The 26,438-nt window shown below is 35.8% G+C and overlaps 1 protein-coding gene and 1 long non-coding RNA gene across 10 annotated transcripts in view; one reads left to right on the top strand and one right to left on the bottom strand.

Annotated features, from left to right (window-relative positions):
- The window catches only part of MIPOL1 (mirror-image polydactyly 1), a 195,361-nt gene that overhangs the window by 79,481 nt on the left and 89,442 nt on the right, over positions 1 to 26,438 (bottom strand). The window lies entirely within an intron of this gene.
- LOC113961082 lies at positions 42 to 5,853 on the top strand. The gene is made up of 4 exons (XR_003532192.1): positions 42 to 108; positions 1,952 to 2,034; positions 2,994 to 3,146; positions 3,286 to 5,853. It is a non-coding gene; the product is annotated as an uncharacterized LOC113961082 (long non-coding RNA).

Here is a 26,438-nt window from a genome sequence, read left to right as displayed (position 1 = left end):
CTGCAGTAACAAGTAACGTCACAGTGTTAATAATTGACATGGAAAGAATGAAAAGGTGAGCAACGGATAAAGAGGACAAAGGAAAGATTTCAGTATAAACTTCTGCTGGTAAGTAATCAATCAAAATTAAGATTGAAAGAGTTGGTATGAATGTTATATTGAAAACTGAAGCGAGTCTGATATCTTGGACTGCTGAATGGGGCTTGTAAAACTCCATTTTCTGCAGCCTGATTTGCAAAATTTGACAAACAAATCCCCTGCTGATTTGAATCTACTTTCATTCAATTCCCCCCAGAAACTAAAGCAAACGCAGGAACAGTGGCTTCTCATGTATGCTGTATGCAGGAAAAGAGTCATGCAATTCCTGGTTCTGCAGGTTAAGGCACGAATTAGAAACGCAGTGGTAATGAATGAGTTTCCTGATTTACACAATCTAACAAAAGACCACTCCCCTTGGAGGGAGGAACTGCATCCTCGAGACACTGTTTAGAAGAAACTGTTTCGGATGACTAAATTATCAACAGCCTTGGGTGAAAATGGACTGCTATCTTAATATCCACCACTACTACTGCTAGAGGCCAAAGCAGCAGGAAAAACTGTTGAGACTACAAGTTAAATATTAAGAAATCAAGACTTTTTCCCTCAAATCCCATTCTTTTCTGTATTCCATAATGAAGTCCATAATGACCAAATTTGGATTTTTATATTGAAGCCTACAAACTATCACTGTTTCATTTATACCAATATTGCTTTGCTCTTTGGCCCAGAATCCTTCAGCTGGTAAAATTTGTTTTCTACATAAGATATACCCTAAGTTTAATTGAAGTATCAGAGTTAACAAAATAAATAACTCATTACTAAAATCATATAGTTCAAAAGAGTGGACTCACAAAATTAAGGAATTTTCAAGTTCAGACCCAAAAGATACTGTTTTTCAGTGAAGCTGGTGAACAGTCTCAGTTCATGATCTATGAAGATACACTGAAGTCCTACCATTTCTCAAAGACAGAAATCCAGTTGTGCTGCACCTCTGGAGGGAAAAGAAAGTGCTAATTCATACTAGCTCTTAGGGACATATCAGCAGTAGCTGAAAGAAGATGCCATCAATAGGACATGGGTTTTTTTTTGAAATATCAAATAAAATCTCTAGAAAAGAGTTAGTGATAATTTATAAAATGTAAACAATTAATGATGAGCTGCAACTGTCAAAATTGTGTCATAGGAATATTTGCAGTTCACTGGACTTAAATACTCAGAATTCAAAGCTGTTTCCACTGATGTCAACATAAGTTGTCACAGTAAGTTCAGAAGGGGCGAGAGGTTTCTTTCTGGTCTAGTCACTAATAAGTTGTTACTGTTGGCAAGAATTAATAAACTTCTTATTTCCTACAAAGGTGAATTAAATTTTCAGGCTTCAAGAAAATGATACTTCTACAGTCAAAGAAGCATTATTTAATACTCAGACTGTCTGCTGAGGCCTCACAGTGTGACACAAATTTAAAATACAATGTATTATGAAACTTAGCTTCCTTTTTACTTTACTGCACTGTGGTATTCTGAAAAATTCTGAGAACTTTATCCAGCATCTAGGTGGTACATAGCCTTACACAAAAAGTCTCATTTTTAACATCAACTACACTGCAGATAGAATGCCAGTTTCTCTGAAAACAAGTCCTTTTATACAAAACAAAATTAATCTCTCTCTTAGATAAACTGCTAGGTCAGAGTCTGTAATCAACAATGGCTTTTCAACTCTAGGTAACTACTTCTATGACAGAGTTACTAGCTAACCTCTTTGCTTGTCCTACTGTCTTCAAAAATCTTTATTTTATAGATATATTATTTTAAAGGATTTTTTGTAACTCTCCTTATATTATATTTTGGAGAACTATGGTAAGGAGTGTTTACTTTCTAGTAGCTATAAATATCATCATCGTTTTTGTAATTCTAGCATTTAGGTTGAAATACCTGTTGCTACAAACACTGAAGCTAACTGCTGGTATCTACAATAAACTCCACAGTAAAAAGCCCACAGTAAGTAAATATTGATTGACAAATTCAAAATATATTTGATAACGAAAGTATCTTGCTATTTCATTATTACTCCACTGAACCAAATTATTACAGTAACAAAATAGAACTTTCCAAAAGTTTGTAAAAATTACAATAATTTACACCAACCATTTATAATCCTTCCTTCAGTATAATTTCGCAGTTATTATGCCACAGGAAGAAAGTAAGTGACACTTCAAAGGAACAAAGACTAAATCAAGAATATTGATTAGAAAAATCCATGCTGACATGCATTTTAGGAATTTAATTTTATGAAGAACATTTTGTTAAGAAGGTAAGTAATGGCTTAATATTTTTACTGACTGGAAACGGAAGGACAACGCCAGGGAATCTGTGTCAAGTTAGCCTGATCTCCTATCACATATCTAAAAAAGTAGATAACATTAGCAACTGATTGAGGAAAAAAAGAAACATATCCCTTGATTTCCAGGGAACGCATCTTCACCTTCTTTCATTGTAAGGAATAAAGGACAGAAGTCATATAACCTCTCACTCTCAATGCCTTACCAAGCTTCTAACAGAAGCCCATTTCATATCCACACCCTGAGCAGTTCTTGGCTTGTTCGAAGTGGAAGGAACCGTTCTTCACCAAATCAAGTGAACTCCCTATCACTGCCATACGTAGAACATACTTTTACAGAGATGATCTGGGACCCTGATCCAAATTCAGTAGCTCAGTTCAAATGCAATGTTAACACACCTGAGGCTTGATTTAGGATTTATTTTGAAGTATTGTAAGTAGAGGAGACACACAGTATTATGTACAGCCAGATCTTAATACTGTATATATATGGGTGTATAAGGCCACACACACCTAGACACATCTGTAAGCGTACCTTTCAACACAGATCTATGTATATAATTATACACACAAATACTACACACAGTAAAATCATATCATTTATCTCCCCTACCTTCAGCCACCTCAAGTTTAAGTGAACCAGGCACTTCCAAAGAACATTTCACCTATCTTCTGCATTTATCTTCAGAGAAGACAAACTACCTTTTGGTGATATATCCCTCTCTTTGCATTGACTACAAGTGGAGCCCTGGCAAGTGGCAGCTAAATCTGGGTAAGTGAAGCCCTTCCTTGGCAGGATATTAATAAGGTCATGAAGACAAGTACAGAAATATTAAGAAATGCCAGATGTAAGGTTACTAGTGCATACACATCATGATGCTACTTTTAACTGCATTATCATGTTTTTCCAGATACCTTTCCAATTGTTGCATGGAGTGGACCTATACCTGGCCATGAATCATCCCTGCCCAGTGAAAGAGTTGTTGGCTGTCTATTCCTGTTTTTTTTGTTGCAGCCATTGGAATGGGACTGCAGTAAGACAGCAAACATGCTTCATGTTTAATGTAGCTGAATGCTGCTTAGCTGTCATGGAATGTATCTGTCCTTTGGCCACGGCACTCAGCATGAATTAACTGAAAGTTTTCAGAGGGATTGATAGTATGTTACCCATTTTCTGACTGTGCAGGATAAATCCCTTGTGTCTAATCTGCCAAAGTACCCTGCACTCAGAGCTGCAACTGGAGTCAATGGGAGACAGAACATAAATGCTATATAATGCCTCCACAGCAGAACTTAGATGAAATTACCCAAGGCTTCAACCACACTGAAAACAATTAAGAGGAAAATTAAAATATTAGTGGCTATCCACAGTTATCACAAGTGAGAAAGTTTATTTTGAGCATTTTCTGCCTGTCATCTGTGACTGAAAAAACAGGCTGATTTCAAACCGTGAAACAGCACATCAGTGAAAGAAGGGACTGTATGAACAGCACAGCCTACACCACACAAGTAGGAGGCTAATCTTCTCAGTTGGAAACTAGCTGGAGCAGCCAGGATATTAAATCAGCAACACAAGGGGAGATTATTTGGAAGGCAAATGAGGTACATGCTCAAATACAGCACCTAACGAGCAAGCTGAACCAATGCGGCAAAGAATATAATGAAAAGAATCTCTTCAGTTGTTTATGTATTGATCCTAGGAATCTGGGTAAGCAGCAAGAGGAAACTCATTGACGGGAATAAATTTTATATAACCAATATTACTAGAACGTGGTGGACAGCTGGTATGTTAAAATCCCTGATTAACAGGAAGGATAAGAGAGACAGAATGGGAACAGGATGCCTCAACAGCACCCCTCACCCCCCCCATGCCATTATTCCTTTTAGAGTGATCAGTAACAGGACCACAGCTCTTGAACACGTAGAGGTCAATATGCTAACTAAAATAACTTAAGAAAGACTTACTGGTCAGCTAACTAGTAACTACAGAACAAGTTTTTCTTCAGCATGTATTTATAATCTTTAGAAAGGAAAAAAAATGATGCTATAGGAGACCAGTCTAGGACACATATTCTGTGAGTCCTTTGTACAATTATAAACTGATATTACACACTGTCAATAGACATATATTATTTATGAGCATGGGGTAAACGATCTCATTATAACACAAGAGATGTTAATTACTATACTGGAGATTGATAAATACTTGGACGATAATAAACCACTTGAATTCCACATGGGAAAAAACAACCAGAATCTTTATAAGCATAGAAATTCTTTAACAAGTATTTAAAGCACATCAAAATTGGGAGAAAAAAAGGATAGAAGAATATCACAGAAAACTGGGGAGTCCTTTATGGGTGGCTATAAAAAAGAATGACCTCACAACCAAGTGGATGTAGACCTTTTTAATGTAGAAAGTAAATAAAATAAACCTATGACAAAATGTCACAGAAGTACAGCAGAAAAAAAAGCAGAAATAAATTCTTAAAAGTAGAAGTTCTGAAATTATGCCGATTGATAGGAGTAGCCAAAAGAATCAATGAAAAATGTATCAGTGACAGGACTACAGATAAAAAGGATTTCTCATTGTGAGAGGAACAGTAAATGCATAAGCCCACTCCAAGTTTGGAGCACCTAAACCAGAAACGTAATGCAAAAAAACCTCAAATAGGAGTGTTCAGTACATAAGAAGTCTGTATTTGGAAAAAACAGGATGCTATAGTTACAGTATATGTATAATTATTAAGCACTTTCAGTTTATGAGAAATCAAGGAGGAATAAGTTTTACGTTTACAGATTCAGACAATTTTCACTTTAGGTGTTGCAGGGTTGCTAAAATACCAGGACGTTCCCAGACTGGAAGAGCACATAATAATGTGTCAAGATTAAAAAAAATATTAAAAAACCCCACTAGTGGTACTAGAACTGGGCCATATAAGTGAAAACACTGGATTCAATTAATACAGATTTTAATGAAAGACTATAATTATTACCAATCAACATGTTTTTAGTAAAATGGGTCTTCCACACAATCTGATTTCCTTCTTGGATGAGATTAGAAGGGGACGTCGTACAGTGATTATTTAGGCTTTCACTTGTCAGATGTAACATTGATTAAAAAAAAATTACTATGCACCATCAAGAAGAAACTTAAGTGTGTTCTGAATGGGCTAAAAGTTAAAAAACCACAAATCTCTCCATGTTCCAAGAGGCAATTGTCACTGAGTAATACTAGAATACCGACAAGGTTGCACAGGTATCAGTACCAGCATACTCTTACTCAACGTATCCTTCAATTATTTGGAACCAGGTAGACCCAGCTAGTAATGTTCATGAACAACAAAGTAAGTAAATAATGATGACAAAACAATGTTCTGGGTCACTTGGTGGGGTATTCAAATCAAGGGTATTTTAATAAAACCAAATGCAAAACTAAGTGTAAGAACAGTGAATACAGGCTACACTTAAAGGAAGAGCAACTATATTCTAAAAACACTGACTGTGATAAAGATCTGAGACTTCAATACAAGATGACATTATAATGCAGTGGAAAAACTGGGAAAATGCAACTTTTTTGGGTGTATACACAATAAAATAGTATTCCTATGAAGCAACTAAGGTGATTTTACTTTACATATGACACTGAGAAACAAAGATATAAAAATGCATATGTATGTGTGTCCATATGTGAAAACTAAAGGATGTTAAAAAGTCACAGAAGATGTGGAAAAGAGCCATTCTGGTAATGCAGGCACTAGAGAACAAGGCGTGTAGTGAAAGAGCTTATTCTGTTCAGATTATAAAAACCCCTGAGGACATGTGCTAATTTCGAACAAGTACCAGGAATGGAATAGTTTTATGTTGCTACTGATCCTCATTGTTCCTCGATAAATGGACAAAATACAGGATGTGAAGGAATTTTTAATCTAGTTGAGTAAGGGCAACTTGAATCGCTAGAACAAATGATCAAAGGGAAATGGTGGTTTCTCCACCTCTTGGAATTTTTACATTAGACATAGATACCTTTCTGGAAAGCAGGTTTAATAAACCCATAAATTTCTGGGCTCAGTACAGGGACAACTGGTGAAATCAATGATCTTTGATATTCAGAAGACCAACTACATTGCATAAAAATATCTTCTGGACTTTGTCTTACATGTTAGGAATTTATGACTGATAAATATTCTAAATTGTAAATCTTGTGTGTCTCAACTAAGCATGCAAAATTTCTGGGTGCTTAATTTTTTCATGCCTTGGTTTCCCCACAAAGCATGAAGAAAACACTTCTGCAAGAAGACATTAAATCACTGTTTATTAAACCTTCGGTTTCTATAACATTGAATACTAGAGAAAATCCCCATGATGGTTGCTCAAAATTCTGTTTTCAGGAAAAAGTTTGAACAGTATCCAGTAAACAAGGGATTGGCACACATAATGAACAAAGATAAAATAATATATTGATTGGCTGTTCTCTGGATACTGTGTGGAGCAGGAATGCTGTGAAATAAAACACATGATCCTGTAATGAAAAATGTTAACATACTGTTTCAGGGGAAAGGGGAGTAAATGAAGACACTTGCTTCAGAAATGCCAGAACTGAGGTTAACTCTTGATTAACTGGCTACTTCAGAGTAGCATTTTGCTTGTCTACCAAATAACACTGCACAATTGCACAAATACACGATGCACATAATTATTGTCTAAATAACCTGCCTTCCTGAAAGGAAGGAAGATGTTCTGATGAATAGCTTCGCTGAAAGCAAGGCCATTTGCTTGCCCTATCATGCACTCCTTAAATCCCCTGCAATTTGTCAGCTTTGAATGCAGTACTTCTCCAGAGGCTACCAATGAGCTTTTCACATTTTGCTCATGTCATCCATTTTCCATTTGATTAGTGGAGACCTGAAGTAATCTTTCTGCTTCACAGAACAGCTAAAACCAACATACAGGAAAATACCAGTATCTTAGGTACAGCTCTTAGCATGGGACAAAGGTCTTTGGGGAATGTCCAGGCTCTTGGTGGCCCAATGAAGTGGTTGAGACAGATGAGGAAGAAACAAACATCCAGGCTGAGAAAAGGAAGGATAAGTTAGGAAGACAATGAAGGAAGACAAAAGAAAAAAATTTTGAGAATGAGGAATAAAGGAAAGCTACATCATGTTGAACAGGTATGATGTAAGATGTGAGAAGACAGAAGTAGTAACTTGTATTGAAACATGGAAGAGAAGAATGCAGAGCTCAATGTACTTTTCAGAGGTAGGTAAAAAGATGGAAAGAGCAGAACATAATATGAGAATAAAAATAAGGGTAAATATTTTTTCATATCCCATTTTTTTTTGTGTGACAAAATTCATGTGATTTATTTTTATATTTGGCTTTTTTGAACATTTCTCTTTTGAAGTACTTGCTGAAACAACGTGTATCTGAAAAGTTTTAATATTAAAATATCAAATGGATTATTCTTCTAAAGACAAGTAAGTGAAATTATTCTAAGATTTGAAAACAAGACTCACTTTTCTGACTTTGTTATAATTTTCTGAAAATATTTTTAAAATATTTTTTTCTAAGTCAGAAATGCCACTGAATAAATGTTTGACCACAAAAGTGAATTAGTTTAAAACTATGAAAGGTGGTTTTGGTGCCAATATCTTGTCAACATCAACTTAATTCAAGTCCCACCTCTTTTAATCTGCCCTACTTCCCCCCAAAACTGCCAGGGATCAGTTAGTGGTCCTGACATTAGAAACTAATGAAAGGTGTAGACTTCGATTTGATAAGTTAAAACCCTTCAAGGCTTAATGTCATCACTTTAAATGTAACATAAAAAGAGTAATGGGGAGAAATGATTGAAGCTCTTCACCATAGTTGTACTAGCCTTGATGGATTTAAAATTTGCAGTTCTGTACTGGATGCAGTATTTTGATATATAAAACAAACAAAAAAAAGAATAAAAAAGTTTATACTGACATTAAAATGTTTGTAAATCCATGGACAAAAGATCTCTGTAAAAATAGTGTAAAAATCAATTAATTTATTCGGTACCAGCCACACTAATAAAGCTCTGTCTGATACTTAACTTTACTTTTCTCTCTAAATATCTCTTGCTTTCCTCCTACAACCTTTCCTCAGAATAACAACCTCATATTCCTTCCAATGTCCACATAAAATTAATGAATTTCCCCTATACTCTTTATATCTTTCTACTACAATACCTCCAGCTCACTCTAAACTTTTTTGGTCCATCATTTGGACAGTAGTGGTACCCTGCTGCACAGCTGCCCCCTTCCAAACAATAATGGCTACTGATAAAGTTATCCTCAATTTCCCCTTCAATGGGATATTAGGAATTTCACAAAAACTGGCAGCTGAGTAGAAGAGAGAAACCCCATTATGGATCCAACCATTATTCTTCTGCCAGATATGGTTGGAAGCATCTAAAAATCAGAAGGTGAAAAGAAAGACTGTACAATCATATATTCCTTATTTTCTTAGGGAAATGTGGCTAAAAAAACCTGCTTGCTAGATATTTCAAACAAAATCCTTTTTTTTTTCCATATTAAAAGTACATTAAAATTAAAGCACACGTCTCATGCAGTGTTCTCTTGAGAAATCATTTCTATCCAGAAGAGAGTGTGATCTAAAGACCACAGAGGGCTTCCAGTCACATTGGTACACAGAAAAAAACCAGAACAATGAAAGGTCATCAAGAAGATGAAGATAAGCCTTATATTTGCAAACCAGGACATTTTTAAGCAGTTTTTTTCCATGGACTGTACATACAATTGCTACAAACAGAGGCATAAGAGTATACATGAAGCTCTCCAACTCTTCTCATTCTTGTTGAGAGTCTCTGACTGAAAAAGGAAAAAGGTAGATGAATTTTTGAGTTTTTACAGTGAGTGGAAAACCCACAGTTTCGGTAAGTTAAGTATACATACCAGTAAAGACTGTGCAGGCAGCAACTTCCCTGAGGCGATCAGAAATAGTAGCTGACGTATCAGGTGGTTAAGAAAACAACTTTCCCAAATCAAGCACTGAATGGTGAAACCAATCCACTGCATGATGTTTACAAATAAGAACTCTGCAAATCTCAGATATTGACATATTTTAGAAACAAGTCAAATAAACTGTTTGGCTTCCTTCCAACTGCACCTTCATTAAGACCAAGTGAAGAAACACCATGTGGTCCACGTAGAAACAGATGCACTACTGTCTGACACTTGTACACTCCTCTGAGGATGTGATATTCCCTGGAAACACAGTAAGATGTGCTGCTGAGGCTGATGAAAATATATCCTACCTCTAAGATGTTTCCTTACCCCTGGATCAGAAAGGTGTAAAGTGACTAAAAGCAAGATGGTTCAAGCAATCTTGCCAGCACATAGGCCTTTAGAAAATGGATGGGATTTCAGTTGCAGCAAGATATACAAGATCAGTGTTATCAAAGTCACTATTGAGTAGGATGAAAAAAAAACAAACAAAGCTGCAGAGACTCTAACTTCTGTATTTGTCCCTTTTTTGGCTGAGATAGAATATTTCTTTCAATACAGATGTGATTCTAGTACGGGAACAGGAAAAGTCCAAAGGCCGGTAAATTTAGGAGGGATCCCAAAAACCTGCTTTGCAGACTTGCTACAAATGGACACATAAGCCCTTTTTGAGCACCTATATGAAAGTATTCCCAGGTGAGATGCTAGGTATCATGTGTTGGATTTAGTACCATCTGTGGCTGGTCTGAGCAACTATGCAACTGTACCCATTTATGTGCAAATCCCTCATGGGACAATTGGTCTACAGCTCACATATATTCATGCCTTTTCTTAGACATTTGCCTGATTTTGTCTTACATCTGTAATGAATGTGGTATTTCACAGATACTTTAATGGACACAAGCATAAACTGAATAAATATATTTCATAAGGGCAGACGATTAGATTTTTAGAGGTGCTGAAGCAGCTCAAGACAGGTACTTAATGGCATTACAAAATCTGTAGATGGATTAGATACCTAAAAATCATTGAAAGTCTTGAGAGGTAGGTATCCAAACCACTTAGACATATTTTGAACATTTGTTCCCTATTTACCTCCTTCTTATCAATATTGCAGTGTTGCCTTCAGAAAAATAGTTATATACAGAAAGCCTTTTCTTGTCCTTTCACATATTGACGTTATCTAGCTTTCTTTTAAGACACATCTATACACATCTACACCTGGTAATTTAATAAATGTGACAACTTCCTTATCTTTTAGAAGTATCATTTAATTACCTTTGGGACACCCTGGAAAAAATTCTGTGAACTCTTTATATCTCTTGTGCTCCCCATTTCTTAGCCAAGGCACTGGCTTACGTCCTTGCTTGCTGATATGAAAGAATACTACTCCTCTGCGGATTTTGGTGATACAACTGTGTAGATTCTCAGGTGAGGATTTAGCTCACAAACTCTTCTGCATGTTCAATGCAGATTCAGATAAATATCCTCCCGATTTTCTAGTAGAATCACTGAAAAAAGGAAATGTTAACCCCCCCTATTTTTTGAGCGTATTTCCTTGCAGTCTTTTGAGAGCATGCTGTGTGCTCTGCAGGAGGCAGCTTTGTCAGAGCATGCACTCATACTGCTGCTCCTGCCCCTTGTGAAAGCCATGGAAAGGTGGCTGCTTGCTGTGTATTGCCAAAAAAGATCATTCTGGTACAATTTCTCAGTTTATTAGTCCTGATCTGAAAGGGATTTGGCATGTTCTCAGTTTGCTTTGCCAAGTCATCGTGTTAGACCAACCCGTATTAAAGGAACTGTGCTCCAGTTAGGCTATGTATCTTGGTTAAGGGGTTTCATATTGTTGATCCCCACACACTGATTTTGAATCCGTCTATTAAACTCACAAGTCTAAAAAGAAATCAGTCTAAGGGAGAAATCAACTGTACTCCTGTATCAGCACTGTATTTTCTTTTGCCTTTTCCCCCTACTTCCAGAAAACAAAACCTGACCTTGTGATCCACAAGGAAAAACATAATTATGAAGCAGACATTATTTCTATAAACAGGAAAGTCACACATGTCACCTGAAGTAGAAGGTGAAAGAAATACTGCATCAATTAAAAAATACCAGAAAAAGCAGCTAATGTTTTCTTAAAAAGCCAAAGAAGTTTGTAAAACATGAACAAATTTTAAAGGTAATAATAAATAAAAAAAATATGTTTCTCATCAAATTAATATCTTAAACACTGATGCACAAATGATTTTCAAATTTCTAAGCAGGCATTGAAATAATGTGATATCTCAGTTTGTCTTTATGTGATAAATTAACATTGCAGAAGGTTAATACCTATCAAACATTAGGATTTTATAAAGCAAAACTCTACTCAGAAAAGAGTTGTAAGAGGAGCTTCTTTTTTTTTCAGGGAGGATGGCACAGGGAAGACTGTGCCTGAGAGGTTTTTTTGTTTTGTTTTGCTTCATTTTCCTTTTTTTGTTTGATTGTTTACTTTCAAATTGCAGTACGGGTACGCATATTTCCAAATATTGGAATGAAATATCACTTTGCAACAAAAATAATAACAAAAAATTTTGTTATTATTATTTACCACTAAAAGAACCCACAAACCAACATTTTATTTTTGCTAAAAAATAAACTAGCAAAGATAACTATTTAGCTTAATAGATTAGGAAAAAAATACAGGCACTATCTGATAGACTATAAAAGTCTGGAAAAGTTCAAAATGTTTTCAGCTAGGCACAAAAATGCTGTTAATGATTAGCTGCATAACAAGAGATTTATCTCTGTCTTTTTTCCTTTCTTTTTTTTGTGTGTGTGTGTGTTGCAAAGGCAACAGAGCCACACTGCAGGTCTGTCTGTGCCATTCTTAGGCCACTTTCAGGCTGATTGAGAAAAGCTGGAAAGTAAACACAGGTGTTTTAAAACTGGAGCCGCTGTCATGGACAACCACAAACACCCTTAACTCTGATGTGGCAACGCCTCTTTCCCGCCCTCTCTTTTTTAAAGCATTGCCCAAAAAGAACATGTCAAATGTTTCACCTTTCACCACCTCAAAATAACTTGGAGCTTATGGCATTGTTTGGCAAGTCTCAAGCAAAGAGATCGTTTTTTCATTCCTTTTCAGATGTAGTCAACTCCAAATCAGTCACATAAAATAAAGAGCCATTCTATTTCTAATTATCTTTTTTTCAGTGTCCATTGATTTACCTGCAAACACCCTGTTTTAAGTTGAACACTTCTTTCCTTCAAATGTAATCAGGCTCCTCGTTTTCATGATTCAGATTCAACTAAAAAGACAGTGAGGGGATTTTGCAATAACGAAGCAAGAGATTTAATCCAGTAGATAGGAGGATAAATAAAAAAAATAACAATAACAAAAAAGCACAACAAATCCCCCAACCAAAAGAATAAACCTTGTTTTTTTGTGCAAGAATATGTACAAAACTGAAAAAGTACTTGCTTGTAAATTAGCTATTCCAGGAAAGAGCACGTCCTGTTCAACTACCATAAATACTTCCTAGCTAGAGAAAAAGTATGGAAAGCAAAAGCAGAACATATCCACAGAAGTTATGTAGTCACTGTTCACTTATGTAGTTGGTGGGTGTGGGGGAAAAAAAAGTAATATATTAACAAAAATGAAGCAGCTACTGACAATTACAATTTAGTTCTGAAAAACTGGTAAATTAAACAGAGATAGTTACACTTGGACTGAAAGTAACAGCCCCAGCAACACTCCTCACCCCAAAATGCAGAACTGGTTCATAATCTAAATATAAAAATTTAGATCCAATATAAAAATTTTGCACTGAAAGCAGCATGACCCTCAAATCTATACCAACAGCGAGTGTATTGCAAACATCCAACAGTGCTGAAAAGGTAACATATGCCAAAATCGTCTTACTTATTGTAAAGGATGATTTTTCTTGTCAGTCTCAGCCTCCAGATTCCAGAACGATTTTCTTTTTGACATAGACGCTTACACATCCTGGTTTCAAAAACCAGACACCAGACTTACTGCGTGTCCTGTGCTTCAACTTAAACAAACGCAAATGACTTCATAAGACAGACAGTGCTCATGCATACATTTATTTGTGTTAGGACACAAGTGGGATTTTTCTTTTTTCCATATTTTGTCCACTGTGGTAAAGAGACAGTATTATTTATTAAAAGATCTGTCTGAACAGCCCTGAGCTGCCTCATCCCCTGTTATCTTCACCAGGCATTCAAAATAGTTCACAATCTCACAAAACAGGCCTCAAGAGATGACTTGAAAAATTGAACTTTATACTAGAAGTTGGTCATTGTTATTTCCTTTGAGCCATTTTATCTCATTTTTAACAAAAATTATGAACTACTTTGTGTACTTTTCAATTAAAAGTCTAACCAATAATACATTTAAAGCTTTACTGAAAATGGCCTAGAGAACACAACTGCAGCAAATGCAAAGCATCAAACTTCTGCCAGCTGTCGGCATCACTCACAGTGCTGTGCATTACCTAAGAAATATTTAAAAGAAATCACACACAAACAACTTATTAAACTACATTATTTCACCTCATTTGTTGCTATTTCTGGCCTCTGCATTAAGCACACCTGACTTGAAAATCACATACCTTTGAGACTATTACACATAATAGACAAATTAAACCAAACAATATTGTGTATAAATTAGCTTGATCATTGGTTTGCTCTAGAAATACTTTCCTGTTAAAACAGGAGGGATTAATGCTTTGCAAAGCAACAGAGTTAATCTGATCCATTAAAAAAAATGCACTACTTTGCTAATGGAGAAAACCATTGAACATTCTGATAGCAACAATTCAGAGACAGCTAAAAAGGGAGAGAAAAGCTTGTTGAAATAACCCTTTTTAAGCACAAAAATTTCACCCCATACAAAGATGCAGCAATAATGGTGTTATTTACCTGCAGTTCTGTGAGGTCTCAGAAGTATGTTTTAAGCTAATAAACTGAGTTAGGAGCACTTTATAAAACCACTAGCTACCATTAAATAGCAATGACAGATTTATCCCTTAGCACTACAGTGACCTCCTGGCCAAAAACTAATTTCTCATTCCTCCAGCCTTTTGTATTCAAAGTTATTACTCAGTTACAAAAGGAGCTGATTTTTGAAGCAAGAAACTTGCATCAACATTTTGAGAAATGTCAGTGTTTTCATCTGCACCTACTTCACAAGAAGTTGTGGACACTTAGCTTATTATTTGATGCAGCTCTGGAGAGCAACTTTTTTTTTTTATGTGTCTTAAAGAACCAGCAGGAGATAAACAGTAAAACTGTAAAAAATACTTATAAGCTTTAAGTGTGAAAAATGAGTTTTACTTGGTGAAACAAACTGGAAAGTTGATTTTGACCTTTAAGAAATGGGAGAAAAAAAATCCTGTAAGAAACAGATGAAAAACTGATCCCTGATCATCTGATTTTACTCAGATGAATAACAGGTACTCACAGAAGTAGCTTCCTCTGTGAGGCTTACTGGATTAGGCCCCAGTTTGTGAAAATGTTGTTTCTGGATTCAGACCTGCTATTCTATGTTTCAGGTTGGAATGAAGTTTTCAGAGTGGAGCTCTTAAGTCCTAAAGATAGAGGTCAGAAGGGAAACAACACAAGCGTGTGAAATACGCTTGTTGCTGCTACAAGATCAACGCAGCCTGGTAATTTTTCTCTGATTACCAAAGAAAGGAAATATGATGTCTGATGTCACTTTCTTCAAACATAAACACATCTCAGCAAGACTGCCAGTCTTTTTCTCCCAAAGAATAACTGAAAAAAACCAAAAATATGAGAAGCAGACATTCCTTTGTACGGACAAAGTTAATAAAACATTTTATTTGGGAAGTAGACTTGATACAACTGGAGTTTGAAGGTGAACTTAGCTCTGTTCTAATATTTTAAATTTGACAACACTTGTCAAAAGATGTTAAAATTGTTTTGTGGTCTAACAAGTCACTCAGCAAGAATAATTTTTAAGCAGCTTTTCTTTTTGTTTCAGTTAAAATTAAAATCCATGCTGTGTAATCCTTGGAGTCAATCTGTAATTAAGGGGATTTGAAGAGAGACCACGCACTGCATTAATGATAAAATTTAATATCTGTTTTAATACTCTAACATAAGAAAAAAACCCCAAGCAACATACAAAAAGCACTCATCTCCCTACTTTGTGTGAATGCAGCATATATACACCATTACTATGCCTAGTAGCAATGCTGTATTTGATGTCAGCCTTTTGTTTACAGACCAAATGTTTCAGGATTTAGCATCTACAGAGCTTAAAACTGCATCTGCTTGAAAGCTGGCACCCAGATTTAATAGGCTAGATAAACAGATTTTATTTTATCTAGGTTGGAAAACTAGTGTTTTTGTTGTAACTGTAATATAGCAATTCCAAATGGAAGGAGCTATCAACAGCACTTCCAAGGTTTCAGTCACTCTCCTCCCAATCACTCAGCCACTCTGTCCTCCAACATCTACAATTACAGCTAACTGTAAGAAACAGGAGCAGATAACCAGCTAAAACCAATCAATTTTATGTGATATTCTTAAATGGTTAAAATTCTAATACAATACCAAAAAATGATAATGTTTGGTACGCACCTCTACATGATATGCAACGAAAAAGTTTGAAATCTGCATCTCTTTAAAATGCAGCTAGTTGACACCAAGTAGTGTATTCAAATAATTTACTCAATCAGAGCAAGCAACCAATGAACAGTGGGACAAATAGAGTTCCGTTTTTAAACTAGAAAACAGTGCTAAATAGTTTCATCTTTTCAGATGATGGGATGATGGATTACAGTCCCAAAGAACTCATTAAAAAGCATGGTTAAGGTAGAGGTGATCTTAATAAGATTTTGGGGGAAAAGGTTTTGAAGGGATATGTTTTTCACTGAGAAAGGATAATAGATTCTTTTTATCAAATATTTTTTTCTTGTTAAAATGTCTCCTGGTCTGAGCTCTTCTGAAAGAACCAGCAAAGTATCAATGCATTCTTACCAGATTTTGTTGTATCATGTAAGATAGTTTATGAAAACAAATTTTAACATAATTTCCTCTGATCTCTGAATATTTCTTAACAGTCTAAAGGTGTGTATAATAGCCTAAGGCTTCATAGATCTGGGACCTACTGTCACAAGTTTTAAGATCAAAACAAGAAAGGGTTCATTTTTTCTGAAAATTTACATGCTATAACAATAACTCACTGACAGCAGGACTACTCTCCAGCAGTCACTGCCACATATGTGTATGTGCACAGAATCTTGCCTAATCTACAAGATCAGCCTCAGTGTTTGAAAACCTGGTCCAAATGATGCCTCTGATGTGAAAAAATAGTTTAAATGATATTGATTTTTTAAAAAGAAAATAATTTTTCAAAATGTGTGGTCAAATATTGGTAAAGAATGAACTCTATGTGCTAGTCACACCATCATCACCATCTTGGTAACTCCTCCAGCATAGCAGGTATTTCTTTAACAAGCACTTAAGTAGCACTGAAATAATCCTCTTGACTGTGATCCACAAGGAAATGGGGAATATATGAAACTGTATGGAATCTAAATACATCTAGTAAAACTGTGAAAAATGACATCTATTCTTCAGTGGAGAATCAATTCTGAAGATGGAAAATCCAGTATCAATCAACACAGCTCAGAAAAAGAAGCCTCTGAAGGTTTCTTTATATATTGAATCTGACTACAAAATGACATTTTGGTCTTTGAGTTTAATTTTAAATTGCAAATTTGGCTGCTTAGCAGCTTAATACAGTCACCAATATACATTAATACCATGCTCAAGTCATGTGATTGACACTTATTTACTATTATACAATCACATTTGTTACTTCAGTTTCCTACCCAAAGTTTAAAGACAGCTTTTTTCTCATGTCACCTTTCTATTGCTTTTTCTTTGTAAGATATATTTACCTTACCACTAAGAGAGGCTGAATTTTGTAAGTAACAACAGAGATGACTGAATTTTGGAGGCTTAAAAAAATTGAAGTTTTAATTGCAAGTGCCTTTTGCTGGAGAAATCAGAGCTTCTTTGAGTACTTTCAGGTAACAATTCCTTTTTTCTGCAAGTGTAACGAGCAATTTTGATTCAGCTACATGACAGAGTTATTCATGCATTGTTTCTAAATATGAAGATAAACCTAATATATGTTGAGTTGAAATCCTAACACATTGATACACTTCTGCTGATGTGAAGCTTACTTTATACCTTTCAAGACTTCAAATAATAAAAAACATATATCAAATCATATGTCCAATTCTATCTGTGCCTGTGTTAATCAGTTAAAGTAATATTAATATACTTTCTGAATAGGTGGTACACTAGAGTGCCTGCGCAGCATTTTTTAAAAAGCTGACTCCTAGAGAAAAGCCAAAGTCCAGCTGTCAGTCCATAATCTCATGAGAAAACAGGTGAGGAAGATTTTATTTCATAAATCCCACTTTCATAGAAGAAAAAAAAGCTAACAATAAATCTTCATTTATTCTTTACTTCAACTCTTCAAGCATTCTCTTAATGACCTGCATACAGCCAAGGAAGAAATGCATACCAACTGCACTCAAGGAGTCCCTCTCTTCCCCTTGGCCACCTGAACGTGTGAACAGCAAAGTCTGTTTTTCCATTACACCTCTGTATGGCCACACACATGGAAGTAAAATCAAAATTTTGCTCTTATTTATAGGGAAAAGGGATTTTCAAAAGCCTCTCAGTGATCTTGTAGTACAAGTGCCCTAACATCAAAAATGTGCCTCTGCATCAGACCAAATATATAGGTGGGAATTAAACAAGACAGGCAAAATGACTCCTGACTCCTCTGATTAAATGATGGCTAAGCACCAAGCTGCACTTTTCAGACATGGACTCTTTTGATTTCAACTCATTCTAAAACCTAAAGTTGCTCACCTAGGAACAGAATAGGAGAGACTTCCAGATTGTAGCAAAAGGATAAAGAAGAGAAAACATGTAGCATCTTGAGTATGTTGAATCAAGGCCAGTCTGCAGCTTTGCAACCATACTAAGACCTAATGTTTCAGTGTCTTCTTACCATACGCCTTCTACTCTGAACCAAACTTGATACGATTACTTGTTAGGAAAGGGTCCTCCAATTCTGAACAGATATTTGGATAAACTTAAATATACAAAGGTCGAATATTCCTTTTTAGTAAATACCTAAAATTCTGAAACATTTATATTGATTCTTTATCCTACCTCTGGTTTCCTCTACCCAACATCTAAAGCAGATTCTATCAATTCTGAGAGGTGTTTCAGATAAAGAGGTCATGGATGAGTCAGAGCAAGACCTTTGCTATTTAATGACCCTGCAGCTTGCCTTTTGCACAAGAGCTTAGGTTACTACCTTTTATATGTTATATTGAAGGACAAATAACTTGCATGTCATTGTGCATCCAGGCTCAAGATTTTGTTTACGGTTGCGGCTCAAACAAAAGAGGATCATCTTCCTGTGCAGTATAAAAAAATGAAGAGTGTACAGTATGACACTGAAAAAATTACTGAAAATTAAGATTTACCACACTTTCTTTCTGCATGCATGAATATCTCATATGGAGAAAGAAACAAGATTTATGAAATAAAAAATAATACCTAACAATTACATTCTTCCTCTTCATTCATTAAATCTGGTATCTTGTCTCCAGCATAATACATTTAATATCAATTAATATCTCCAAGAATGGAAATTACTTAATTTAGTTAAATATTTTTGTACTTTCTTTGTTTTATTATGCTACACCGCCAATAGATATTTTGAAAACTATGCCAGTGGAGATTAGGGATGATGTTAATAGAAACTGATGCTAAGGGTGCCTTTAAACGTTGCAGAAAACAGTTACTATTTTATATACAAAATGGTTTCAGATTTAGAATGTCTCAATTAAGTTTGAAAATGTGTTTTATAGTATCAGAAAGAGGCAAGTGAAGGAGTGAGTCCTAGTTTTCTTACAGTAATTCCGATACATTAGGCTTCATGACTGCTTTACAATTAGATTAACATATGACCTTCATTCCTGATCCATGTAATCCTGAAATGAAGGTCCATACTAGTGGGAAAGTAAAAGAATTTTTTTATAGCTGCTTGAACTGCAGCAATATGATACCTCCTCAGAAGTTACAAAGGCTTATAGGGGTACCACTACTGACATGCTATTGGGCAGAAGGAAGGAAAAATGAACCCAGGACTGGGGTAACAAACTATACCACTGGAGATGGCAACAAAGCTAATAATTACAGTTAGAGTTTTTGTTTTTATAAGAACAACTCACCTTTCCATATTATCATAGAATCATCATAGAATCTTTAAGGTTGGGAAAGATGTCTAAGATTAAGTCCAACAATTAACCCAGCACTGCTAAGTCCACCAGCAAACCACGACTCTAAGCACCACATCTGCACATTTTTTGAACACATTTAAGCAGCTTTCCTAACATGACTCTGGTTCCTACAGTATATGTTGCTTACACATCAGATTCTGTGATTCGAATTTACAAGATACTGATGCATTTCAGTGTATTTTAGAATACATCATTTTTTATCATTAGTTTAGTGCATGGCTGTCACCTCTGTGAAAATAAGGATTGAAAGAGTAGTAGCAGACAGCTTTCTAGTTGGCCACAGGATGCCAGTGTAGTTTGTTTCATCTTCTACAACTTCAGAACATTTATTTATTTCAGAATATATATTTCTAGAATACATATATCTAAGATCTGCCCCAGGCCCACAAGCTGTTTCAGTTTTGAGGTCCTTTAACAGAGTTTAAGAAGAAAATATAAAAATGCTGCAGAACATTGAAACGTAGCATCCTTGAAACTGTAGGGCCAAGTGGCAGCATCACTTAGCAAGGAAGGAACTTCCTTAAAGTCACACAGACAGATATCAAATCTATCAATCACGCAAAATGGGATCTATTCTGTTAGAAGGAAAAATAGGTGTGTAAAAGTGCAAAGTATTTCTAAAATGCTAAGTTAATATGCACAATTACAGAATGGTTAAATGAAAAATGAGGTTCTTGATGACAAGAGGTTCATGGTCACAGAAACCTATTACCGTGAAAGAGATGATTCTTTGCATACCAAAAGTGAGGAACTGGAGGCAGCCTAAATGATGGTGAATATGATAGTTCAGATTTAGAATCACCTGAAACCAAAATGTTACATTCCAAGAACCCGCTGCATTAATCAGAAATAATACTTCTACTAAGCAGAAGCAGTAACACTGATTGACCTCATGGGGCGACAATTTCCACCTCCAAAACGTAAACCAAAACATAAAAGACTCGGCCAAAAGGTTTGAATGTCCACATCATCCCTAATTACAGATGGGGTAGTATACAGTATATACAAACAGTTGATGTTTAAGATTGTCAAGAGTAATCTGGTGCCAAGAGAGTTTTCAAGGCTGTCAAATAAAGAGCAACAGATCCCCCATGGAATTTTTAGTGGAACAGATGAAAACTAACATCAAACACTAAGTGCGAATGAGTAATGAATTCCTTAATGCTTAGAACTGAATCAAAGTTCAATAAACATATCTCCTTTGGTTAAGAGATGTTCAGCATCTGCTAACAGGAAAGAAGCAAGACTTACAATCCGCAGGCAAGGTGAACCAACTCTTTGAGCTAAGAACGTTGCTTGTTCGATCTATCAAGACACATGCAGTTCCATTCCTGTGCAGCTGTTTATGGCACTATGAAGCATGCTAAAAAGATACACTGCTCTAGACAAGCATAATTAATCATACAGATACTACAACTTTCAAGATCATTTTCAGGACAAACGTTGTTCACTCTTATTCATATACTACTTTGCTTTGAAACAACTCGGAAAGACTTGAGGTCACATAAGAAACACCACTGGTCTTCTTTCATTTGAACAGACCCAAGAAACCCTAAGTAGCTGCTGTGCACAGAACACTGTACACAGAGAGCTGAAGTGCCAGACAATGCAGTCAGTGAAAAGACAGCCTTAAAGACATAGGAAGGTGGCATGGCCAGTGCAACCAAGAAAGCACAGATGAGACTTGGGCATCTCTATTTGTTTCCTTCAATTTGAGAACAACCCAAGGCTTGGACACATTCAAAATTCTGGCTCACAGAAATGCCTCAGTGAACCAAGAGCAGCACAAATGTTCCTGCTGTCTATCCACACAGCCACTTAATGTCATCACAAGCTGATCACTGAAAATCACACAAGTACTAATATTACCAAACGTAATTTCTTTTCAATGCCCAGGTAGATATAAATTGGATTTATCGCATTCTGGAAGCCTGTGTTTCTGAAGACATTCTGGGAAACTTCACTATCAGTGAAGGGTAAGTGTTTCATAACTTTTTCCCATGTTTTCCATTGGGGAAAACATTGTATTATTTGCTTATGGCACATTTAAGCAATCATTCTAACATTCAACTCCCATTACAAATGAAGATATTTTTGGTCAATGAATACAAATGTCTATCAGTGCTAAAACATTAATTACCATCACTAAGAATGTAATGGAACAACTTTCTGTCAAACTGTAGGATTATACAAGTTTTTTTCCTCTCCAGAAATACAGATAACTGTGTGGGCTGTTGGAGTCTGTAGCAATAGCTTTTGAAGACACTGTAAGTTAAAGGAAAAGAATATAGAAAATTATTATGTAAGTGGAACACGGACAGAATTATTTCTGCATTATTTCTGTGGCCTCATTTTAGTGTTTATTTATGGCACGATGCTCACACTGATATCCTCTGAGATGTACGGTACTATTTAATAACACCAAGCCATAAAGTGACTAATCACGTTTCTAGTATGGATAAGAGCAAAACAGACTTGGGTCTAACCTCAGCGACATACTTTAAGACATTGTGATTAAGTGTTTCTGGATGCAGCACAAGTAAAGGCTCTGTTCAATACAATCAAGATTGCTACTGTATCTATGCTGTCTGATAAAGTGTCTAGGAAGCAGCAACTGAAGAAAAATATTTGTGCATTCTTATCCACATCCAGATCGTCAGCAGCATGCTTCAAGTTTTACTAGGTCTTTTATTTTCACTTCCACTATGTAACTAAAAGCAATTCAAGCACACAAACTTCAGCAAACTTCCACTCTAAAAATTAATAGTGATCTCATGTGCTTTATAACAAGTTTTACTAATAGGGCAGCAAATTTTCTTCTCACATTGCCCAGGCATTTAAAGGAGGGTACATACTGCATTAGGGTAGCTACTGGAGAGTGAAAGGAATTCATCATGCCTTTCTACAACCTGAACAGGACAACTCTTTTAAAGGCTGAGTAAGACAAGTGGACATCTTCTTAGCACAAAAACTGAACTAGTGAAACAGCTCCTGCACAAAGTTAGAAGTCGCAGCTTACTTTGACAAATCCTGTATTATTTTATCCTCCAGTAAGTTATTGGAAGAATAGCATGAATCTTTCAGGATTAGCTGTAACAACATATTATTTGCTGGAGCTAATCTCCAAGAATGCTGTTAACTATTCCCATTGCTCCTAAAGTGTTCTTGTAGTTTCAGAAAAATAGATCATAAGTAAATGCAAGGGCACAGTTATCTCCTCACACTGAGACAGATCTCCAATCTACTTCTCCCCTTCTATTTCCAATATGAAGCTGGCATCCTGGTCTTCAAACATGCCTATAAAATCATTTGCAGATGTGACAGCAGTCCTTTTTGTAGACAGCAGCACATGATATTCAGGATGAAAAGCATGACTGCTTTAGGTTTACCTCCACAGAGTGAGCTCTTGAGCTGAGCTTTCACATGTTGCTATTCTGTTAGATACAGAGGGAACAATGCATACTGGCCAGAATTCATAACAAAACATGAGAGAAATGGGTGGATTGCCCAACATGAATATTGCTGAGGTGCTTCATCAATAAAAATCCAACCACTCTAAATAAAAAGCATCTTTTACCAAATAATAACACCATACCAACAAGTGGATCAATAGCAAATTTAAACTCTCTGCAGTGTCTAGTTACTTTGTAGCTAGGAACTGAAGAAAGATGTAACACCCACTTCACCAGTGGACAACATAGCTATTCATCTGTTAGCTGTAACATACTGGGAATAAGCAGCTGTTTTCTATCTGTCACACAGCACTGCAGTAACTACGCTGCAACAGTGACAATGGCCGAAGGTGGTAGAGTGGTGTTCTGGATGCAGCTGGGCCTTGACATGTTCAAAACTTACATTCTAAGCATCTAATAAATCAACTTGATCTCTATTGCCCCATGTAAAATTAATATGAAAGGGCACAATTAATAACCATTAAAATGTAAAAACTATATGTTGAGCTGGAATTTGAACAGAAGAGATGTGACTGGAGTCTCTTGGTTTCCCAGCACTGATTCAGTCAAGTTTCCTTGGAATATGGGGCATCTCAAAAGCATGTGTCTCTGTTGGAAACAAATCAGAGGCTTTATAGACAAAAACCACCTCTAGACTCATTAAAATGAGACTCTGAAACTTCAGCTCTGAAGCGCTAAACCTAAAAACATTGTTAGAATTAGTTTTTGCAGACAAAGGCCACATTATCTTAAAGGACTTTTTTCATAGTTAATATTGTATGTCTCAATAACATTAATACTCCATGTTTTTCAACAGTAGAAAACATTTTATACTTCATGATGTTAAAGCTTTTGAAAAAAATGTTGAGCTCTTATAACATCAGAATCTTTTGTGATCATGCCCTTCCTGGATGACAGAGTGACTAGTCAGCTGGATTTGTTTTTGTGGTTGGTGTTGTCAGGTAGATATGGAAAAATGGTTTCTACTCTAAGAATCTGGGAAATTCTGGGAATCAGAAGACAACTTAATACAATTTATGACATGCAACAGAGAATACTTAAGTCTTCTAGAGTTGCTTTTTTACAGGCCCAGAACAACTACCAAACTGCTATGCATGGTGGATTTCCTGCCCTTGACCCAATTCTTATACGTCAGCAGAAAGCAGGTGACATCAGCCACAGTTGACACTACTGTAGACAAACTTCTGACAGGTCCTTCAGGTCACTTTCTTGATTCTAAATTTATTATATTCCTAATAAAACTATGGAAGCATGTAGGATAAAAAAGAAACTGCAACTAAAAAGATAGGCAGATATTACAAAAAAAGTCAATCACAACAAAATATTAACATCCTAACAGCTCTGAAGAAGATTAATAACCTTTACAAGTTCAAATGACATCATAATTGGATAGAGTAATCTCATTTAGTCAGTAAAGGGCACCTGACTTGTATAACAACATGAAATAGTCTTCCTGTCCATTTCAAGAGTTTGCCTTCAAAGTACAACTAGTATGTCTCTCTGGTCTTTAAAGTAGATTAGTAGCTGCTTTAAGAAGAATATGCCACCTAATTAAAAATTACAAAATAGATCAGACTTGTGAAAAAAAAAGTCATCTCTATTTCATTCAAATCCTGTTAAACATTTTCTATACAATTTCACATTAAGATATTTGTTTCACAAGACTTACTTCCTATTCTTCTTCAACTCAGTAAAGAGGATATGCACACTGGCAAAATCCTTATTTTTCTTTAGAAAAAATATATTAGTTAAAACTCTGAATTTCAAAATTACACCCTACAAAGCTAAAAACAATAAAATGATCGACAACAATATTTGAATACCAATGAAAAAATAGCAATTCTTCAACTTTTCTATGTTTAATTCAATCAGCTATTTCTGTGTAATATGGGAATACATTTATCAGAATCAGTAGAGACCAAATGTTAATTATGAAGACCAAGCACAAATGAATAATCTTACATATAGACCCTGACACATTAGAACTGCAAAGCACTCTGCAGATCTTATTTTATGAAAATGTACTAAGAGCGCAAATGTATAGGCCCTTAGGAAGCAATTATCCCTAAAAGATTTAGCTATAATTCAATGTGAAATATTATAAGAGATTTTTAAAAATGGTTTCACAAAGAAGAGGATTATTTTACTTTAACTATGGAAATAGGGGCCCACATGCTTCTCTGAATGACCTCTGTGCAGTTGTGGGCATTGCCTGGAGGGAAGATTTGAAATTGGCCTTTTCAGTCAATTAACACAATCCCCTGTGACCAATAAGAATATTATAAAAATTAGGAGTGCCAGTTTGACACTGTGGGGCTGACTGGGCCACATCAGTGTAAGGAATGTTCTATGCAATAAATATATTAAATATGGAAATTTTAAATCACATACTACTAATATGTATGCAGAGATTATTTATGAAGAGCTATCTTCAGCACACAAAGATGTGCAGATGTTATATGGCACAGAAAGATGAAATGGCACATTATAATGTGCACAGCATGCTTTATGTGTCATATGTTCTATTTGTCACATGATCCTCAGGTGCGACATGGGATCTAGGAGTGTAAAAACAAAAGTATGCAAAAGAGTGCTTATTTCCAGATCCTGGATCTGGTCAGTTTACTGCCATTACACCTCTCTCACAGTCTCCCTGCTGCTTTGCCTCAGTCCTGACTATGGGCTGCTGCTGCCTCAAAGAAGGGGACAGTAGCCCTGTGAGCTAATAAACTAAAAACAAATCTGAAAGCTTGCACTTTATCTTACTTATTAGACCCTATGTCAGTGGGATGAAATAGGTTTCCTGTGGATTGGTCTAACACTGTTTTACTTCCAAGCAACTCAATATTATGAGAGAATGCAGAATCATAGAATATTCTGAGTTGGAAAGGACCCACAAGGATCATCGAGTCCAACTCTTAAGTGACAGGCCCATACAGGGGATTGAACCCATGACCTTGACATTACTAGCATCAAGTTTTAACCAACTGAGCTAATCTCAGGGTCTTTAGATGATTTTAAAAAGTAAAGAAGAAATAATAGCCATTGGGTTTGTTGTTAAGTGTATTTCAGAGTCCTACAGAGGTAATGATCTCATCTTTTATCACAAACTTATATGCCATCCTTAATCTAGCTGATCCTGATTACTATATTTTTATCCATTTAAGATCGCAAATATCCCTGCATCATATCTCATGTTTACACTTCTGTTACTCCCTGAAGAAAATCT

The sequence above is a fragment of the Neopelma chrysocephalum genome, unplaced genomic scaffold (assembly GCF_003984885.1).
Source record: "Neopelma chrysocephalum unplaced genomic scaffold, ASM398488v2 Primary Assembly neopelma1_24, whole genome shotgun sequence".
NCBI lineage: Eukaryota > Metazoa > Chordata > Aves > Passeriformes > Pipridae > Neopelma > Neopelma chrysocephalum.
The sequence above is the reverse complement of the archived record's forward strand: the minus strand, read 5'-3'. Positions and strand labels throughout refer to the sequence as shown.